This window comes from Cupressus sempervirens, chromosome 10 (genome assembly GCF_028749045.1).
Source record: "Cupressus sempervirens isolate cs-2001-9-10 chromosome 10, ASM2874904v1, whole genome shotgun sequence".
NCBI lineage: Eukaryota > Viridiplantae > Streptophyta > Pinopsida > Cupressales > Cupressaceae > Cupressus > Cupressus sempervirens.
Window position 1 is genome coordinate 399,455,894 of NC_143127.1, and position 19,530 is coordinate 399,475,423.

The window sequence follows — 19,530 nt, forward strand, 5'->3', positions numbered from 1 at the left end:
TATTCTTGACGTTTTTTGCAAATAGAAAAGCTTGATTTTTACAACTTCAGAGGCTTCATTTGGGCTCATATGGACACATATTCAGGTGTTGTTGTTTTTTAAAGTGCATGATCTTTTGTCTACTTTCCAAATCTGGTATCAATTTGCAGTAATTTCAAGTAGACATAGTAGTTTCAAATTTTGGTCTCATTTTGGCCTATTGGCACTTGTAATTAATTAGATCCTTGAGAGGTCTGTTGTCTTATCTTGAATCTGATATAGCTTCATATTTTTTGTTGTAACCATCAAAATTAGAAGTCCACTTTGGTTCATTTTGACAAGTGGAATTTGTACAGGCATTAAGTATAAAGTGTCAAAATCATCCATTTTGGTGGGTGAGGGAGGGGAGGGGGGGGTGATTTGGGGGGTGTCTTGAGTGTTTGCACTTCTCTTTCTCTTGTGTTCTTTTATTTTGCATTTGTGGGTTCTCCTATGTTTCCACTTTTAACTCCACATAATTGTGCTACATGGAAAATTAGAGCATGGAGTAAAATGATGGAAAAAGGGTTAATTGATTATATTGATGGAACCATGTTTGTAACATCTAATCCTGATAAACTAAATGAATGGAATCATAACAATAACATTTCTATTGGTACTTTGAGAAAGTATGTACATGAAGATCTTATCTTCCATATTGATAATTGTAAAATAGTAAAGGAAGCATGGGATAAGTTTGCTAGCTTGTATGCAAAATTAGACAAAGCTAGAGGTTTTGAACTTGATGAAAATCTCATGTCATTAGATCAAAAGGAGTTTGTCACAATTCAAGACTATATCACCAAGGCACATAAGCTAAGGTCAATGGTTAAGGATTGTGTAATTATCATAGAGGATGAAAAATTGATCTATAATTTGATGAGAAAACTTCCTCTAGAGTATGCATCATTTGTTTTGAGCTTCAACACTCATAAGTTGACCTTATGTTCTTCCTACACCATGACTTAATTTGATTCCTTCACATAGATGTTGGTGGTAGAACAATCAAATTCGATGAGCATGGGGATTCCCAAGTCTCCAAAGTCTAAAGCATTGGAGGCTAGTAAAGGGAATCAAGGAAAAGGGTTTAACAAGAAGCAAAAATCATGGCAACAAAATTCAATAGAAGAGAAATAATACTCAACCTCCTCACCACAAGACAACTCCAACAATAAGGGAAAATCATTAAAGAAGGAGTTTCTTACTTGTGCATATTGCAAGAAGAATGGACATGAAGAACATCATTGTTATAAGAAAGAGAGAGATGAAATCAGGAATCTTCTTAAGAAGAATCAAATTGGTCTACCATCAAGAATGACCACTTCATTCTCTTCTTCACATTCAAATTTTGATAAAGGAAAGGATCACATGGGCAAAATTCAAGCCTTCGTAGCTACTTCAAGTCAAGATTTAGGAAGATGGCTTCTAGATTCAAGGGCTTCTCATCATATGGCATCTTCACAATCTATGTTTTCATCATTTGATCCTTGTCATACTCCACCTATTTTTATGGGAAATCACACTTAAATGAATGTTATTGGGAAGGGAACTATTGATAAGGGGGAGGGATTCTTCAAATATGTGTTGTGTGTACCTCACCTATGTCATAATCTTCTTTCCATCTATCAGCTCACTCATGGAGATAGAAGAAGGGCTGTGGAATTCACACTTAATTCAATTTTTATCAGAGACTTGGAGACTAGAGAGATCATTTCTATAGGGGTGGTTTATCATGCATCTAGGCTATACTACTTCTCAAATTTTTCTCATGATGATGACAGTGATTTCTAAGCAAATTCTTTAGCAGATTTTGATCACACTTTTACTGTTGATTCAGACTTTGAGGAGAACTTTGGCTACTTGAACTTGGGTGTTCTCACATCTGATCAAGTTCTTGAGCCATCCATTGCTTCTCCTCCTACTAATATTCCATCTACTATTGTTCTTGATGATAGTTGTATTCACATAGCCATGAATTCAAGTGATTTAGTGTAGCAAGATATTTGTTGTCTTCTAGAATCAGTTCCATGGGATGACTGCTTGACAAACATTTCCAGTTTTTTTGTGGAGTCCTACATTGTAGATTTGGGAGACATTATTGATAACATTCATCTTCTCTTTGGTGAAGATGGTCCTTCTTCAGTTTTTGTGAGGGAGCATGCTGATCCTCATCTTCATCCTCTACTTGATTAGTCTTTTGAGGTTGACATGATGGTAGATCCTTTCATACAATAGTTGGAGGAGGTCACTTTATTTTTCAGAGGAGATATTTGAGTCTTTGATAAATGCTCTACATTTATCCCCAGTCGAACTTGAAATGTCTTTTTTCAGTAGAATGGCATAGTACACATGATTTGGAGGAGGCACCTTTCAGTATTGACATGGAGACACTTGAACAGGTTTCAAAGATTCCATATATTTTGAGGTTTCTTCCTATAGATGGGGGAGGCTTCATTGATACACTTTTGGTTATGTTTCTTCCTAGGGGGAGGAATGTTGTTCTACAATCATGAAGCAGTTTCTACATCGAGCCTAGAGCATCTACCATAGGTGTACATTCTACATTGATGGGGGTTACTTGGTCTATCTTCCTCTTCTTCTCTCTTATGGGGTGATCTTTTCCTCACATGAGGTCTTCTCTCTCATTTTCTTTTATTGTACTTATCTCTCTTTTTGGGGGAGGGTTTTTCCAATGTGGTTTTCCCTCTTTCTCCACTATATGAAAGATTTCATTGCATCTATCTTTTGCACTTGGATATTGTACATGGGTACCTAACATGGCTTAGTATCTGGGACCCATCTTGTATTATTATCTAGCTTTTGTGAGGTTAAGTAAATTTTCCTAAGTTGCACTTAAGGGGAGGTCTTGGTGTAAATAAGTATCTACTATTTACACTTTACTTAAGTTTACTTAGGATAATGCATATCCATATTAGTTGTCATGTAGACACCTAGGAGTTTGCATATTCATATGAGTTGTCATGTTGACACCACAGTAGTTTTCACTCCAATTGAGCACATGTTGTCTACTACATCTCTTTATGAGATACACCTTTTCATTCTTATCCTCTCATTGTTACGCATAAATTCATGCATAATGGAGGATAATCCACTCGTGGTGGACATGTGCTTAGTTGTTATGCTTATCTCTTTGTTGACTCCTAGTCATATCAATTGCCTTTGTATACAAGGCACTTCTATGATGTATTCATCCAATTATTTGATATCCAATCATCTGATATCCATTCTCATTTGATCACAATTTGTCTCTTTTGTGCTATTTACTAAGCTTCTTGATCTTGGTGTTGAATTATTTTCTTAGGAAAATTCTTACATGGTATCAGAGCTAAACCAAATTCTTACAGTTTTCAACCCAATTAAATTCTAAATACAAATCCCACAAACATGGAGATGAAAAAATTTTATCAAAAGAATATTACTATGCAAAACTTTAACAAGATCCTACGTAGATCTAATGCTAATGATCGAATGCACATATCTTGCAAGAAAATTCCATTTCTTTCAAAACCCTGTTCTCGAAAATTGGCTCCTCCAAACCTATGTGTGGAGAAATGAGCTCTAATTTCTTAATAAAAAAATTTCACCAATTAATTAAAATAACTTTATTAAATTAATTATTTCTCTCTCTTATTAAATCATATGAAATTTTAATAATATAAATTTATTAATTTAACTAATAGTAATAGTTAGAGTATATTATAAAAATGAAACTCCTAAATAATTATTATTAAATTACATAAATATAATTTATGGCACTATGATTCCCTCTGCACTAGGTGGGGCAGATTATAGGGATTAGTCATCATTCTGTCCAACCACCCTGCATGGGGGGCAATAGGATTTAGGACCCAAGTGGGGGCCCCTATTATTCTAAGGCTAGTTGTAGTGTCATGCTATTCCAATCTCAAAAAAAAAAATGTTCGGGTTAGGAATCAATCCAAGCTAGCTTGATCCCTCCCAATGTCCTATCTGAGTTTGCATGACGTGTGTGGGAGGGCAAGACCCCCCACCCCAACCCCCTAAATAATAGTTGTTGAGGCCCACAAGTTAGAACTTTAATTAAGTCCTTTAAATTTAATTATTTTCTAAACTAATTTCTAAATTGATTAAATATAATTAAATATTAAAAAAATTCTTTATAAAATTTGTGTTAAATTAAATCATTTAATAATATTTTATTTGATTTAATTATAACTAAAAATTATCACAATCCCACAAATCCAAATATGAAAACTCAACTGAAGGACAAAGCATAGATTCAAACTCCAAGGTCAAAATCACGAATTCATGTCACTTGTCAAATTCAGAAGGGTAAAACTCAAATACTTCTAATATTTAGGACAATTGGATCAGATTTAGGATTCAGACTCAAGAATTATCTCCCCTCTTTTACCATTGAAATACTACAATAGGGTGTGCTCATCCTATCAATTCAAGGAAGTTGATGCTTTGTACCTGCAATCTGCATAAAATTTAAGCATGTACATACACATATGATATAAACTAAACAAGTAATGGTAGGGAGTGGTGCATCATGTAGATCCCAACTAGCAGGTGACTATGACTTCCTCCCTCAACCACATCAAAAATGCCAAACATAAAGTAAAACATACAAGTACACCATACACATGCAAGTATGGGGTAAGTAACCATAGAAATGCATATAAATAATCCATCTAATATCATCATGAAATAACTCAAATCACTATATGAACATACATATATCATCATCAAAATATTCATGAACACATGAAATAACCAAGTAACTTATCACATATACAAATTGAGTTTGAAATAACATCCAATCAATAACTAAGTACTGCTAACCATAGAACTTAATCGTAAAAATAGACTAAAAGAATCTGGCAATACAACATGAAAATTAAACTAGTGGTAGGCATTACATATGCACCAAGATGGTATGCAAAAAAGTGGACACCATGAAAAAAAAAGTCAAAACTACACATGACATGATTTCATTATGTGTATTTTTCATAAAATTTCAAAATGAGGTTTGGCTCATGAATGAGCCAAGAAAATAACATTAAAAAAATTCATCATAGCCATAACACAATCACCTTTTAACTTACTAGTAATGTGGTCACATTATTCCTAATAAAATATGATCACGTTATGAAGAACTAAAAGCATTTCATTTAGTTCTCCATAACCTAATTATGTTATCCAAAAGAAAAAGCAATGATAGATTGAGAGTGAGATGTAGAAAGAGGTGGGGAGGAGGGGGATGGGTGTTCAGGGCACAACCCAAGACAAAATGAACAAAACAAGAAAAGGGGAATATTATTATCAAAAGTTATATGTTGTTACATTCAGTACAATGATAATAGACTCAATGACATGCCCTAGGGGCTTACAATGTTGTCTGATTCTGGAGAAACACACTCCTCACAGTACCTTCTATTGGTCTCAAAGTTGGTTTTGAAAATTGAGTGTCAACACACTTAAGGAATTTACTAAGTTCATGTCGAGCTAGTAACATATGCCGAGTATAACATGTATAGATGTTGAGTTGCAATGAGTGCCGAGTCACTCATGTGCCAAGTAAATAAACTAAGTTGGGTAGTTAAAGTGTTGAGTGAACAATAGATGTCGAGCAAGTTCAAGTGTCAAGCCAAACAGAATTATAGTATGTGTCGAGCATCAGTATTTAACGAGTGTTGAGTAACACAAAAATGACCTAGCTGTTTGTGATGGCATGAACAATTAAGTAAACCATTTTTGAGCCGACATATGGATAGATCTTGAAGCTTTGAAGATAATATTGAATCTATTTGGATTCCTGATGTGATCAACATGCAACCAATTAGAAAAATGGAGCGAATTAAGCGAGAAAATTGGATGGATCTCAATTGTAGATTCATACCTAACCCTAAGCCACCAAAATATTTTTAAAGGGAGATGAAGCCCCATAATTTAGAGTATATGTACGAAAGAGCATTAGTGAATGCATGGGAGAAGGTGATGATAATAGTAAAATGGGTGAATTGATCAACATATATTAAAGGTGACTTAGAAGAAGGATAATATTTCAGAATTAGTTAGCAAAACAGAGGATCAAGGTTACAAAAATTTCATATCAGATCAGAAAGGATGGTGATGAATTGAAGTGGGATCTAAAATCAACAATATCATATTATAAGTGTATAAGATCAAATATTCTACTGTACTTTCTATTAACTATATCAGTAGGATGAAATCCTTGTATCAAGGTTGATTTAATAGTCATAGTGAAATCCTTTAGCAGGGTGACATTCCAAGTGAGTGTTCTAAAGTCCTTTAGCCAAGCACACTTTTAACATGGTATTAAAATCCTTTAATAGGGTAGGATCTAACAATCCTTTGTAATCCTTTAACAAGGAATGCCTTTCACAAGGTAGATCATGAGAATGGTCAAAATATGTAACCTTAACAAGTGAACTTTATTGCTGTAGTAGTGAAGAATTGTGGGTGTCATCCCCACCCCAGTTTTACCTTCTCATTGGAGAGTTTCTGGGTAATCATATCCAATGTCAAGTGTTTATGTGGATGCATTTTCTTTACATATTATTTCTATATGTTTATGCATGTAATGTTTTAAAGTTAAAAGTTATTTTTGATTAGAGTTTAGTACTTCTGATTCACCCCCTCCCCCCCTCCTCTCAGAAGTATATATTTCCCATTTGTAATCCCAAGACTTTGAATTAGAGGTTTACAAGTTGGGAAAGACCATTGATAATCAAGAAATTGAGATACATATCTTACTGCAACAACTGGATAAAGCTAGAGATGCCTTGAGAAGTTCACTAAAGAGAACAAAAGAGATTGCCATAGCATAAAATAACACTCAATACAAAGAGATTGACACCAAAAAATTATTTGCAGATGGAAACTCCTATGAATTTGATGTAGCAATTGTAGATCTATTGGACAAGAACAGAGCACAAGCTGAAGAGATCAGAAATCTCAAGTTATACTGCTATGTGAGGTGACTGAGCAAAAGAAGAAAGCTATAGAAGACAAGGCCATGATTGAAGAAGACAAAAGAATCTTGTCAAATAGATTGGAAGAAAAATTAGCAGAGCTGTCTAGGATCTCAAACATGAGTTGGACACCCTAAGCCAAATGATGAATGTCCATCATGAGTTGAATGTCAAGGACACTAAGATAACTACATTGAAATTGCAAAATGAGCAACTGCAGATCAACCTAAAAAGAGAGAAAGAGTTTACAAAAAGTTTCAACAAGCCTAATGAAGCTATTAAGTACTTTGAGAAACTATTGAGATCCCCTAGATCTAGCAAAGACACATCAGTATTGGGCTACACAAGCACTGAAGAAGGAGAATCATCCAAAGCTATTGAGGAAAGGAACAATAAAAGTAAGAAATCCAAACCTAATTTTCATCATTGTGGAAAGAAAGGACATACAACTAATGTTTGCAGGAGCAAGAATGCTAGTCAGAATACTAAGCCAAAGAACATGACACATTGTTACAAGTGCAACAAACAAGGTCATCAGGCACATGAATGTAGAACAAGAACCATGCATGCACCAAGATTTGAAGGACACTGCTACAATTGTTAGAAGTTTGGACACAAAGCCTTTGAATGCAGATCCAAGTCTACATGGTCATCAAACAAGGGAAGAAGCCATGAAAATTCCTACAATTGGGATTACAATACAAAAAATAGTTGTCATTATTGTCAAGAGTATGGACACATTCCAGAAAATTGCATTGCATAAGAAAACATTTCAATGGAAGCTACAATAGATGGTTGAGTCGAAGTACATGCTTTAGTTGTTTGAAGACCGGTCACATTAGCAAGCACTACCTAACAAGGACAAAGGCACCTAACTCAAAGTTCAATAAGGGAAAAGGAAACGTAGATGTTGAGCACATTAGAGGATAGATAAATAAGACATGGAAGAAGAAAGATGGATGCAGCACATCAAATGAAAGGATCACTTCACCCAAAGGGTTAAGTGGTCACATCTCATCAAACTAAGCAAAAAGAGGTATGTGGGACTGGTATTTAAATGTTTCATCATACATCAGTTCCAAGGAAAGTTAGTACTAAAAAGAACAAACTAGCATGAATAAAGGTGCAAGTCAACAAGGGAAAACCATAGTCAAATCTCAAGTTTTTTCATCTTACTACCGAGTGTGAAAAATGCTCTTCAATTGCTAAGTAAATTTTAGTGTGTGTTGAGTTGTCAGCCAAAGCTAGTTGAAATTGAGTCAATAGTATCTACTAAGTGAAAGAAAATCCTATTAAAGTCGAGTAAGGGTAACTCTAGTGGATGTCGAGTGATGGAAAATTAATGGATGCCGAATAAAGTAGAAATTGCATAAAAGTCGAGTTTACAGCTATACATGCACCATGCATTAAATGTGATGTTTTGAAAAGGTATAAGGCAAATTTTCACTCATTATTCATCATTATTAAACACATAGAGCAAGAGTAAGCAGAGCATAGAAGTGACTGGTGACCAAAGATTGAAGCTTTTACACAAATTCCAGTAGAGTTCAAGCATCATTTCATTGATTTAAAAGGTATTCCTCACGAGCCAAGTTACGCAGTTTCATAGTTTTATATTTTGAAACCCAGCTTGCAAAATGGATTCTATTACTAGAAATCCCAAGGATAAGGAACCTCTTAAATTTTAGTTGGTTAGTAATGAGGTCATGCAACCAGATTTTAGGCCTATTCCTGAAGTTACATACAAGAACAACCCAGTAGGGGCATTGTCAATCATTCCACTCAAGGTTGTAATGGTCCAAGACGTAAGGAAATTTTATAATTGCAAGGTTGGAGCAATAGGAGACATGGAAATTCACCAAACATATGAAAAACTATGTCAAAAAGGAGTGTTGAAGGAATAATTTCATATCATTGAGAGAAAGGGCTTAACCTATGCCCTAGATTTCTCGATTGTCTTTAAGAATGAATGTATACAAATTATGCTAAGTAGAATTCATGATGGATGTTTATGGCTAGAAGGAGGACCCATCCAATTGTCAAAAAATATTGTGCATAGGGTTACAAGATTTACAACCCTAGAATGGCCCAAAACCCTAAGAAGTGACTCAAAAGAAGCCATTGAAAAGAATATAGGAGCAAAGTGGAACAAAAGGGGCATGACTATTGATACCATCAAAGATCCACTTCTAAAATTTGCTATGAGGGTCATATATCACAAATTCTATCAGTCTAGATGACTAAACAGTGTGCCATGCATTGCAGTTGATGTAGGGTACAAGATTGTAAAGAAAGATCACACCTATGATCTGGCTGAGCTACAGTTGCAACAAATCATGGAGAACCTAGGAGCTATAAGGAGATCAAAAGGAGCTCAATGTAATTTGGTTCAATTTTGATATGTATATTCTTTTATGTTCAAAATGAGTTTACTTCTTTTGGTAAGATAGGTTGGAAGACCAATAGGTTTGTGGTAGTACAACTTAATGAATACATAGAGAAAATGGGAGACAATTTTGAGTCTATAATGACTAGTTATTTTGAGGATTTCAAGAAAACCATGAAACAAAGACTGAGAATCTCAATTTCCTTGGTGAAAAAGTATTACAATGACATATATTTCTTAGTAGACACTGATTATACATTTATACAAGCTGTAGTACCCAAAGTAAGATGACTAAGGCCACTGGGGTATGAGATTAATATAAATGAAGCATCAGTAGCTATCACCACATTACTTGCAGAGTACATTGAAAAATCAACAAATATTTTTGGAAACTATAATGTTGTGAAATATAAAGTAGAAATGGAGTTGAAAAATACCTCAACTCCAAAAAAGAAGGATAAATTGATCAAGAAGCTAAAAGAAAAATTTGGTGAAGGAGCAGAAGGTGATAATGAAGATGATGATGATGATGAAGAACAAGAACAAGAACAAGGTCAAGAACCTCTTGCCCTCACATAAGGAATGGGTGAAGATGAAGAAGAAGGTGTTGAGGAGGAACAAGTCAAGGAAGCACTAGCTAAACTAGATCCCAAGAAGAGAAAAGCTCATAAATAACTTGCAGCTCAGCCCAAGGGTAAAAAGATTGCTAAACCTAGCCTTGCCTAGCCTACTGCCCTAGCCACAAGAGCAACTAAAAAGGCCACAACTCAAAAGGCAAAGGAGCAAACAAAAGAGAAGAAGGTTATTGAGCAACCAGGTCTAGTGTAGAAGAAGATAAGGAGGAAATATGTTGCACAACCTAAATTTAATGAAGAAAGGACCGAGTCAGATGACAACAGCCAGTTCAAAGTGGTAAGTCATGCACCCAAGTCCAATATTGATAACATTTGTGAAAATATTAGGGATAATGTAGACTTGACTAACTTGAAAATGTTTGAATTCAATAAATTAAATAGAGAAGAACAAAATAAGATTGAGGAGTCAGTGTATGCCATGATGGCAAAATTCAAGAAAACTCCACTTGAATTTGACACTACAATGCCCAAGGATTTATATTCCATTTTTGAGAATAAATGGAATTATTGCCTAAACATGGAAAAGGAAATAAGGGAGTCTACATTGGCACAAGTGATGCCAGATTTATCAAAAGGCCAAATAAAAAAAGAAAACAAGAAACATGGCAACAAGTTTGCACCATAGTATACAGCATTCAACATACTTCAAAATAAGATTGAAGATGTCATCAAAAAGTCAACTCAAATGTGGAAGCTAATATATGGCCTAACCACCATTAAGGAAGGAGAAGAAGATCCCTTTGAGGGAAGAAATAATGAAGAAGAGGAAGAGAATGACAAAGAAGGAGAAGTTGAGAAAGAAGAGGAAGGAAACATAGTGGAGGAGGCACCACAAAAAGAAGATGATATGGCAACTGCTAAGGAGCAACAAACAGATCAAAGTGTGCAAGACACACAATTTCCACCACCAAGACCTCCACATGATAGCAACACACCTACAAAAATAATCAAAGTAAAGGATGTTCCTAATAGCATAGTTCAGAACATCAACCCACTCACTGTAGAGGATCTAAAGAAGATCCTTGACTGATCAACTTTACAAGAAAAGTTGTGTCATAATCTAGTATTGGTCAGTGTGGATGAGTTGCAGAAAGTAGTAGTTGACCTAACTAAGGACAAGATGGCTACACAAGAAACATCCTCTACCATCCCTATAGCTACTAGTGGACAATCTCAAGAGAAAGCATCAACAAATACATTAGCTAAGGTTGATACCACAGTTAAAGTTGTTATAATTGTCGAGGAGCCAGCAAAGGAACAAATAGGACATGCAGAAGTATTTGTTCCTACTACACAAACACAATGTGCACCACAGATAATAATGATTGATCAAGGAGGATCACAAGAGGAGAAGGAGATCCCAAAGGAAAAGGAGCAGGAAGCAATTCAAACATTGGTAAACTTACCAAGTACTGAAACTCCGACAAAAGTTCTTCAGAAGCCAAGCGTTGAAGCAATGCCACTCCAAATTTTAGCACTAGGATCAAGCTCAACAAAGGTTGCAAGGGTACTTCACTATGGGGACCCTACATTAGATGAATAAATTTTCATACCTAGGTATGATTATGTAACCATGAACATTGAACAAATAAATGAAATGTAAGAGGCATTAGAAAGGAAAAAGAACCAAGAGATACTCAAGAAAGATTATAAACAAGGGCAAGCACTACATGAAATAAAAGACATTTTTCTAGATGCATTTTTCTTACAAACACTTGATGCAACCAAACCAATATTGGAACAATTATCTGATATTGTTGAATAGGTGACCAATGAAGACCAGGAGACTAATGTAAAACTCATTGAATGGTCTGAGAAGAAATTTCAAGGAAAGCTAAATGAGAAAATATCAAGTGGAATAGCATTATCATGGGTAGAATTGGCTACAAAGATAGAAAAGGTGAAGAAGGTACTTGAGAATATATTCTCAATGTATGCTAAATTGTGCGACCCCACACTCTTCACACAAGAAATGAGCCAAAGAATTTTGAGTCTAGAGAGAAACCTTAAAGTATCTGGTATGTAGTTACCATGAGACCTAGCTCAAAGTGAGAAGCATTTCCATTCCATGCTTCACACACAAAAGGAACTAGCTATACTCACAACAGAAGAGGCTAATACAAGAGCCAAGTTAGTTCAAATTCAAGCTTCCCTAACCCCACACATGGAAATCCTACAGAAAGAACTAGCCTATGCTGAGATAGTACTCAAGAAAGATTCTAATCTTTTAACACTTGACAGATTAGTTCACCTTGCAGTTGAGACAACCATCCAAATCAAGTCCCTAGATGTTGCAATAGACAACTGGGATGTTGCTCTCAAGATTGTAATGGAAGTTAACAAGAACTTCTTGGATAAATACACACTTAGTGTATAGAACCTTTGACATCAGTGTCAAAAAGGGGGAGAAATAGTTAAAGGGGGGGAAATATCTATGCAAGAGGGAGACATGTAAAAGGGGGAGTTACACAATAAATAGAGAGAAGAAAGGGGCAACACAACTAGTAAAAAGCAGAAATAGGAAATAACAAAACAGATCAGATAAAGATAATTAGAATAAAGACAAAGAGTATCAGCAAAGGAAAATCAATCTACTTAGAAAAGATACAAAAAAGACACATCAACTCAGGGGGAGTTATAAAAATTTTGAGGTATATAGTTCTTCACAAAATTTTGAACAAATTTTGAAGCTTTGTATATATGTTGAATTAGATATACATTATACTCGAGGAAGTTAGATTCAGCATGTATAGTTAAGTGTTTTTGCCACTCATGTCGAAGGGGGGGATTGTTGGTCCCAAAATTGGTTTTTAAAATTGAGCATCAACACACTTAAGGAATTTACTAAGTTCATACTGAGTATAACATGTATATAACATGTATAGATGTCGAGTTGCAATGAGTGTCGAGTCAGCCATGTGCCGAGTAATCAAGTGTCGAGCAAATAGATTGAGCTTAGTAGTTCAAGTACTAAATGGACAATAGATGTCGAACAAGTTCAAATGTTGAGCCAGACAGAATTATAGTATGTGCCAGGCATCAGTATTTAACAACTGTCGAGTAACAAAGAAATGACCTAGTTGTTTGTGATGGCACAAACAACTATGTAAATCATTTTTGAGACAACATATGGATAGATCTTGAAGCTTTGAAGATAAGATTGAATATGTTTGGATTCCTGATGTGATCAACATGCAACTAATCAAAAAAATGGAGGGAATTGAGTGAGAAAGTTGGATGAATCTGAATCGTAGATTCATACCTAACCCTAAGCCACCAAAATCATTTTAAAGGGAGATGAAGCCCAATAATTCAGAGTGTATGTATGAAAGAGCATTAGTGAATGCATGCAAGAAGGTGATGATAGCAGTGAAAGGGGTGAATTGATTAGCATACATTCAAGGTGACTTAGAAGAAGGACAACATTACAGAATCAATTAGCAGAACAAAAGATCAAGGTTACAGCAATTTCATATCAGATCAGAAAGGATCATGATGAACTAAAGTGGGATCTAAAATCAACAATATTAGATTGTAAGTGTATTAGATCAAACATTATATTATACTTTCTATTAACTCTATCAGTAGGATGAAATCCTTGTATCAAGGTTAATTTGACAGTCATAGTGAAATCCTTTAACAGGGTGACATTCCAAGTGAGTGTTCTAAAGTCCTTTAGCCAAACACACTTTTAACATGGTGTTAAAATCCTTTAACAAGATAGGATCTAAAAATCCTTTACAAACCTTTAATAGGGGCAGACCTTTCATAGGGAAAATCATGAGAATGGTCAAAATATGTAACCTTAATAGGTGAACTTTATTGCAGTAGTGAAGAATTGTGGGTGTCATCCCCACCCCATTTTTACCTTCTCATTGGAGGTTTCTAGGTAATCATATCTGGTGTCAAGTGTTTATGTGGATGCATTTTTTTTACATGTTATTTCTATATGTTTATGCATGCAATGTTTTAAAGTTAAAAGTTTTATTGGTTAGAGTTTAGTATTTCTGATTCAGTCCCCCCCCCAAAAGTATATATTTCTCATTTGTAATCTCAACACCTTCTCCCAAACTCCATTGAAAATTGCATTTACAATGCCACAAATGACCTTAAGTAGCCTGAATTAGGTATAGGGGGTGGAATACATTTTAGAATATGCCATTTGGAATCCACTACCAAAACAGAATGTTCTAGAAAACACGTCAGAAGTTGGTGCAAAATTAGAAGAATCCAAAAATGGTAGTCCAACTTCCAAGAGGCATAACTTTTGATCTGGTACTTCGATTGATGAACTGCTTACATTTTTGGAAACCTCTCCAAGCACTCTATAGCCCTATTTACTAGCTTTTCTCATCCCCCATTTTTCAAGCCTATATGAGGCTGTTTATTGCCTCAAATCTGACTTTGAAGCACTCTTAGGGAGTCTCCAAGCAACTTAAAATTGTAATAACCTTCAAATTGTAAAGCCTTTTGACCTAATTCTTTTTTGGGAGTGCTTTAAATTAAAAGTATAATCATCCCTCCAACTTACACCCTCTAATTCATCATAATTATGGCTCAATCACAAAATAACCTATTTTCTACATTGGCACATATCACAAGGTGCTAAAAAACACTAACCCAGAAAACTAGTAGTGGAACTATGAGAGTTGGAATCTCTATTTGACCCAAATGGGTATCCAGAAATAAAAACACATTAAACAAAAACTAACACTAAGCATATTTTTAGGTGATAGAGGATTGCCTTACACCACTAGATGCTCCTGCATTAGACACCTAGGGTAAATTGAAAAGTTTCCCTGTCACATTATAGCTAGTAGAGGAAAACCCAAATGGGCAACCTTCACCGCGGATATCCAAGTTAAATCTTCCATTGGTTGTCCTTTCCATTTCACTAGGTATTCTTCATACTTCATGTTTCTTCTACTACAGTCAATACAGCTATCCAAAATTTCTTCAATGTGTTCCTTCTCAGAAGTAGGAATTAGACATGGCTCCAACATCAAATCCTCCTCTACACCATCATCATGATATTTTGTTAAGTCTGCAATATTGAAAATAGGACAAATGTGAATCCCATTTGGAAACTCTACCTCATATAGATTTCCTGAATCATGTTTCTTCAAAATTTTGTATGGACCAAATTTTTTCATCTTTAGCTTGTTGTAGGTACCCACTGGAAATCGTTTCTTCCTCAAGGATACCATAACCAGATCCCCAACTTGTAACTCCTTATGTCTCCTCTTTTGATTTGTTCTAACCTTATACTGTAGGTTCATCTTGGCAATATGTGCATGTACCTCCTCATGTAGGTTCTTGACATGTTCAACAAAGTCTTCTACCTTAGCACTTTTTCTCTCTCCTTGCTCCATCTTCCTTAGCTTTGGTGCAATCCTTGGACTACTCCCATACACAATTTGGACTGGTGATATACCAGTAATCCTATTCACAAAAATATTGTAAGAAAATTTTGCTTGTGGTAGAATCAAATCCCATCCCTTGGGCTTATCTCCTACTAAGCACCTCAACAAATTTCCCAGACTTCTATTCACTACCTATGTTCATCCATTAGTCTACGGATGATGTACAGAACTAAACTTCAATTGTCTTCAACTTCTTCCAGAAAGTCCTCTAGAAATACCCAACAAATTTAGTATCTCTATCAAAAACAATACTTTTTGGGAGACCATGTAGCCTCACCACCTTTCTGAAGAAAAAAAAAATTCAATATGCACTACATCATGAGTCTTATGGCGTGAAATGAAATGTTCCATCTTGGAGAATCTATCAACCACCACAAATACTGAGTCATTATCCCTTTGTGTCCTTAGCAATCTAAGAACAAAATTCATACTTATGTCCTCCCAAGGCTTCAATGGAATAGGCAATGGCTAATAGAGTCCAGTATTTTGACTAAATCCTTTGGTTGTTTGACATACTCAAAAACTCTGCACAAACTTCTTCACATCTTGTAACAATTGACGCCAAGAATAATGTTCACTAATAATGGCAATGGTCTTATCTTGACTAAAGTGTCTTGCCATCCCTCCACTATGTTTCTCCTTGACCAAGTTCTCTCTCATGGAACTCCCTGGAATACACAATTGACTGCCCTTGAACAACATACCATCTTGAATCATGTAATCTAGCCACCTGGTCCTATCTAGAGTAACAGGTTCTTTACAAGCCTTTCAAGCCTCTGCAAAGTCAGGGTCCTTAGGGTACAGACTCTTGAGTTCATCAAAGATAACCACTTCAACCTACATTTATGTGAGTAACAACTATCTCCTACTTAATGCATATGCAACCCTATTAGAGCTTATGCTTCTATGTTTCAATAAAAATGTATAGCTTTGCATGAACTCTGCCCATTTCAAATGTCTCTAATTCAATTTACCTTTTCTATTTAGGTACTGCAATGCCTTATGATCAGTATACAAGGAAAATTCTTTTGGCAACAAATAATGCCTTCATTTCTTTAAGGCCTAAACTATTGCATAGAACTCCTTATCATAAAATCTTTGCATCATTGAATTTTTCACTAAAATAGGCAATAGGTTTACCTTCTTGACTCAACACAGCCCCAATAACACTGCCACTAGCATCACAATCCACCTAGAACACTTTGTTGAAATCCAAAAGTGCCAACACAGGTTGCTCTATCACCTTCTTCTACAGAAATTCAAAACTCCTTGCAGCTATTGTAGTCCACTTGAACTCTTTTCTATCCCCCCTCATTGTTTTAGTTAGGGGTGCACACATACTACTAAAATTCCTAATGAACTTCTTGTAAAAACTAGCCAGATCATGGAATGACCTCACCTTAGTGGCAGACCTTGGAGTAGGCCATTCTAAGATGACCTTTACCTTCTCTAGGTCCATTGTGAGACCTTCAGCTGATACAACAAACCCCAATAGACTAACTCCCTTTTGACAAAGCTACACTTCTTCAAATTAATCAACAATTTCCCTTCCCTCAACCTTTCAAGGACACTAAAAATGTGCAATAAATGTTCATCCAAAGACTTAATGAAAATCAAAATATCATCCAGATAGACAATAATAAATTTTCCCAAAAATTTCTTTAGTACTTCATTCATAAGCTGCATGAAGGTGTTTGGCACATTGGTCAGTCCAAAGGGCATGACTAACCAATCATGTAGACCCTCCTTGGTCTTGAATGCAGTCTTCTGCTCATCTCCCTCTCACATCCATATCTGGTGATAGCCACTCTTGAGATCTATCTTTTTCAAGTACTAAGATCCACTCAAGCAATCCATAAGACCATCCATCCTTAGCAAAGGAAATTAGTACTTGATGGTTATTTTATTTATAGCTTGAGAGTTTTTACACATTCTCCACTCCCATCCTTCTTTGGTGCCAACACTGTAGGTACTACACATGGACTCAGGCTCTCTTGAATCAAACATTTCCTCAACAACTCCTAAACTTGTTTGTTTAGCTCCTTAGTCTCAGTAGGAGTCATCCTATGAGCAGCCTTGTCAAGAAAACTAGCTCCAGGGACTAAATCTATTTGATGATTGATTTGCCTTATTGGTGGCAACCCTTTAGGAACATTATCAGAGATGACATCTCCATACTCACTTAATAGACCCAAAACTTCAAGTGGAACTTCACTACTATCTTCCTTATCCTTTCTAGGAATTAAAGCATAACACATATGTTGATGTTTCATGCCATCCAAAAAATTTCTTCCATCAACAAGACATACCCTAGCACTACTACATAACTTTTCACCCTCTTTATCAAGGGCTTCGATTTGTGGCAAAGTCCATCATTTGTCAAAGAGTATGTATTTTCATGACCATCATGTATAGCATGCCTATCAAACTTTCATAGCCTTCCCAAAAATAAATGGCGGACATCCATTGGGATGATGTCACAGAGAGTCTTGTCATGGTAACTCCCAATCTTGAAATTTACCAAACATTGCTCACTAACTAAGACCCTATGATCATCCTGGACCCTATGATCATCCTGCATATAAGAAATCCAATAGGGATGGGAATTTTTCTCCCTCTTGAGCTTTGGCTTTGAGACCATTTCTTCTGACACCAAGTTGTTAGTGCTCCCACCATCAACAATCACATTACAACATTTACCCTCATACTTGCACCTAGTACGAAATAAACTCCTCCTTTGTCCTAGTTTGGTCTCATTGCTTAGCAAGACCCTTTAGTTAACCAAAAGCTCTCCTCTTTTTTATTTCTCTAAATGTGATGAATGTCCATCATCCACATGATCAACCCTTTCTTAACCATCATCTCTCCCATCTATCCTTCCTTAGTGTTGAGGGCATCTATAGGAACGATGACCTTCTTCATTGCAATGAAAACAAGTACCATGGAAGCCTCCTCTTCCTAAACCTTCTCCACATCCTCTATCTCTTCCTCTCTTATCTCCAAAGTTTTGATCATGGGAGTAATTGAAACCCTCATTCCTCTGGTTTCAGTTAGTACCCACATCTTCATTTTTCTTCTATTTCTCATTTCGACCTCCAAATGACCTACCACTACCCCTTTCTCCTTGACTATGCCCTCTTTGTCTTCCATCAAACTTTTTGTTTAACTTCTGCTTAACTCACAAGGAAAAATAGTATGCCTCTTCAATGCTAGTCATTCTAACCAAATTTAACTCCTCCTGAATGCTAAGTCTAAACCCATTAAGGTAATGAACAACCTTCTCCTTATTTGCTTCTGTATGCCCTACCCTAATAAGGACTTGGTAAAAATCTTCTATGTATTCGTGGATATATTTCCCACTTTCTTTAACTCTTGCATCTTCTTGAACAAATCAAACTCATAATCAACAGGAATGAACTGCTTCTTTAGTTTGTCCACCATGCGATCCCATCTTGTGATTTTCTTCTTTCCTCTTTTATTTCTTTCCAACTAAACTTCTTGCCACCAAATTTTGGCATGGCCTTTCATTTTGGCCTTCACAAACTTAACCATTTTAGGGTCCCTGATATCCTCATACTCAAAATATTTCTCTAGCTCATTGATCTAGTCGATCAACTCATCCAAATTTAAATTTCCCAAAAACATGTCGACGTCAATTTTAGGTATTTTTCCCAACTTGGCAATGGCCCTAAAAATATTCTCCTTTGCCTAGTTTATGACTTCTCTATCTCCTTCCCCTTCTTGCACAATATTTCCTTCTTCTTCATTTTCCTTCTCACTTTCGTCACCTACATAAATATTCATCCCTCTACGGATCTCCTCTTGTAATGCCTAAACTTGTATTTAGAGGGATCTAACCTTAGGAGGAACAACTCTAGCCCTTTCACCATGATCCCTTCATTGAGAAATCTTCTCTCTATATCAAAACCCACAACCACATAGTCCTAGTGCAAACTCTCCTCATAGTTGGTGATCTATCTATACACTCAGGAAAACCCGATCCAATACCACTTGATGAGGGTACAACCCAAGACAAAATGAACACAATAGGAAAAGGAGAGTATTAT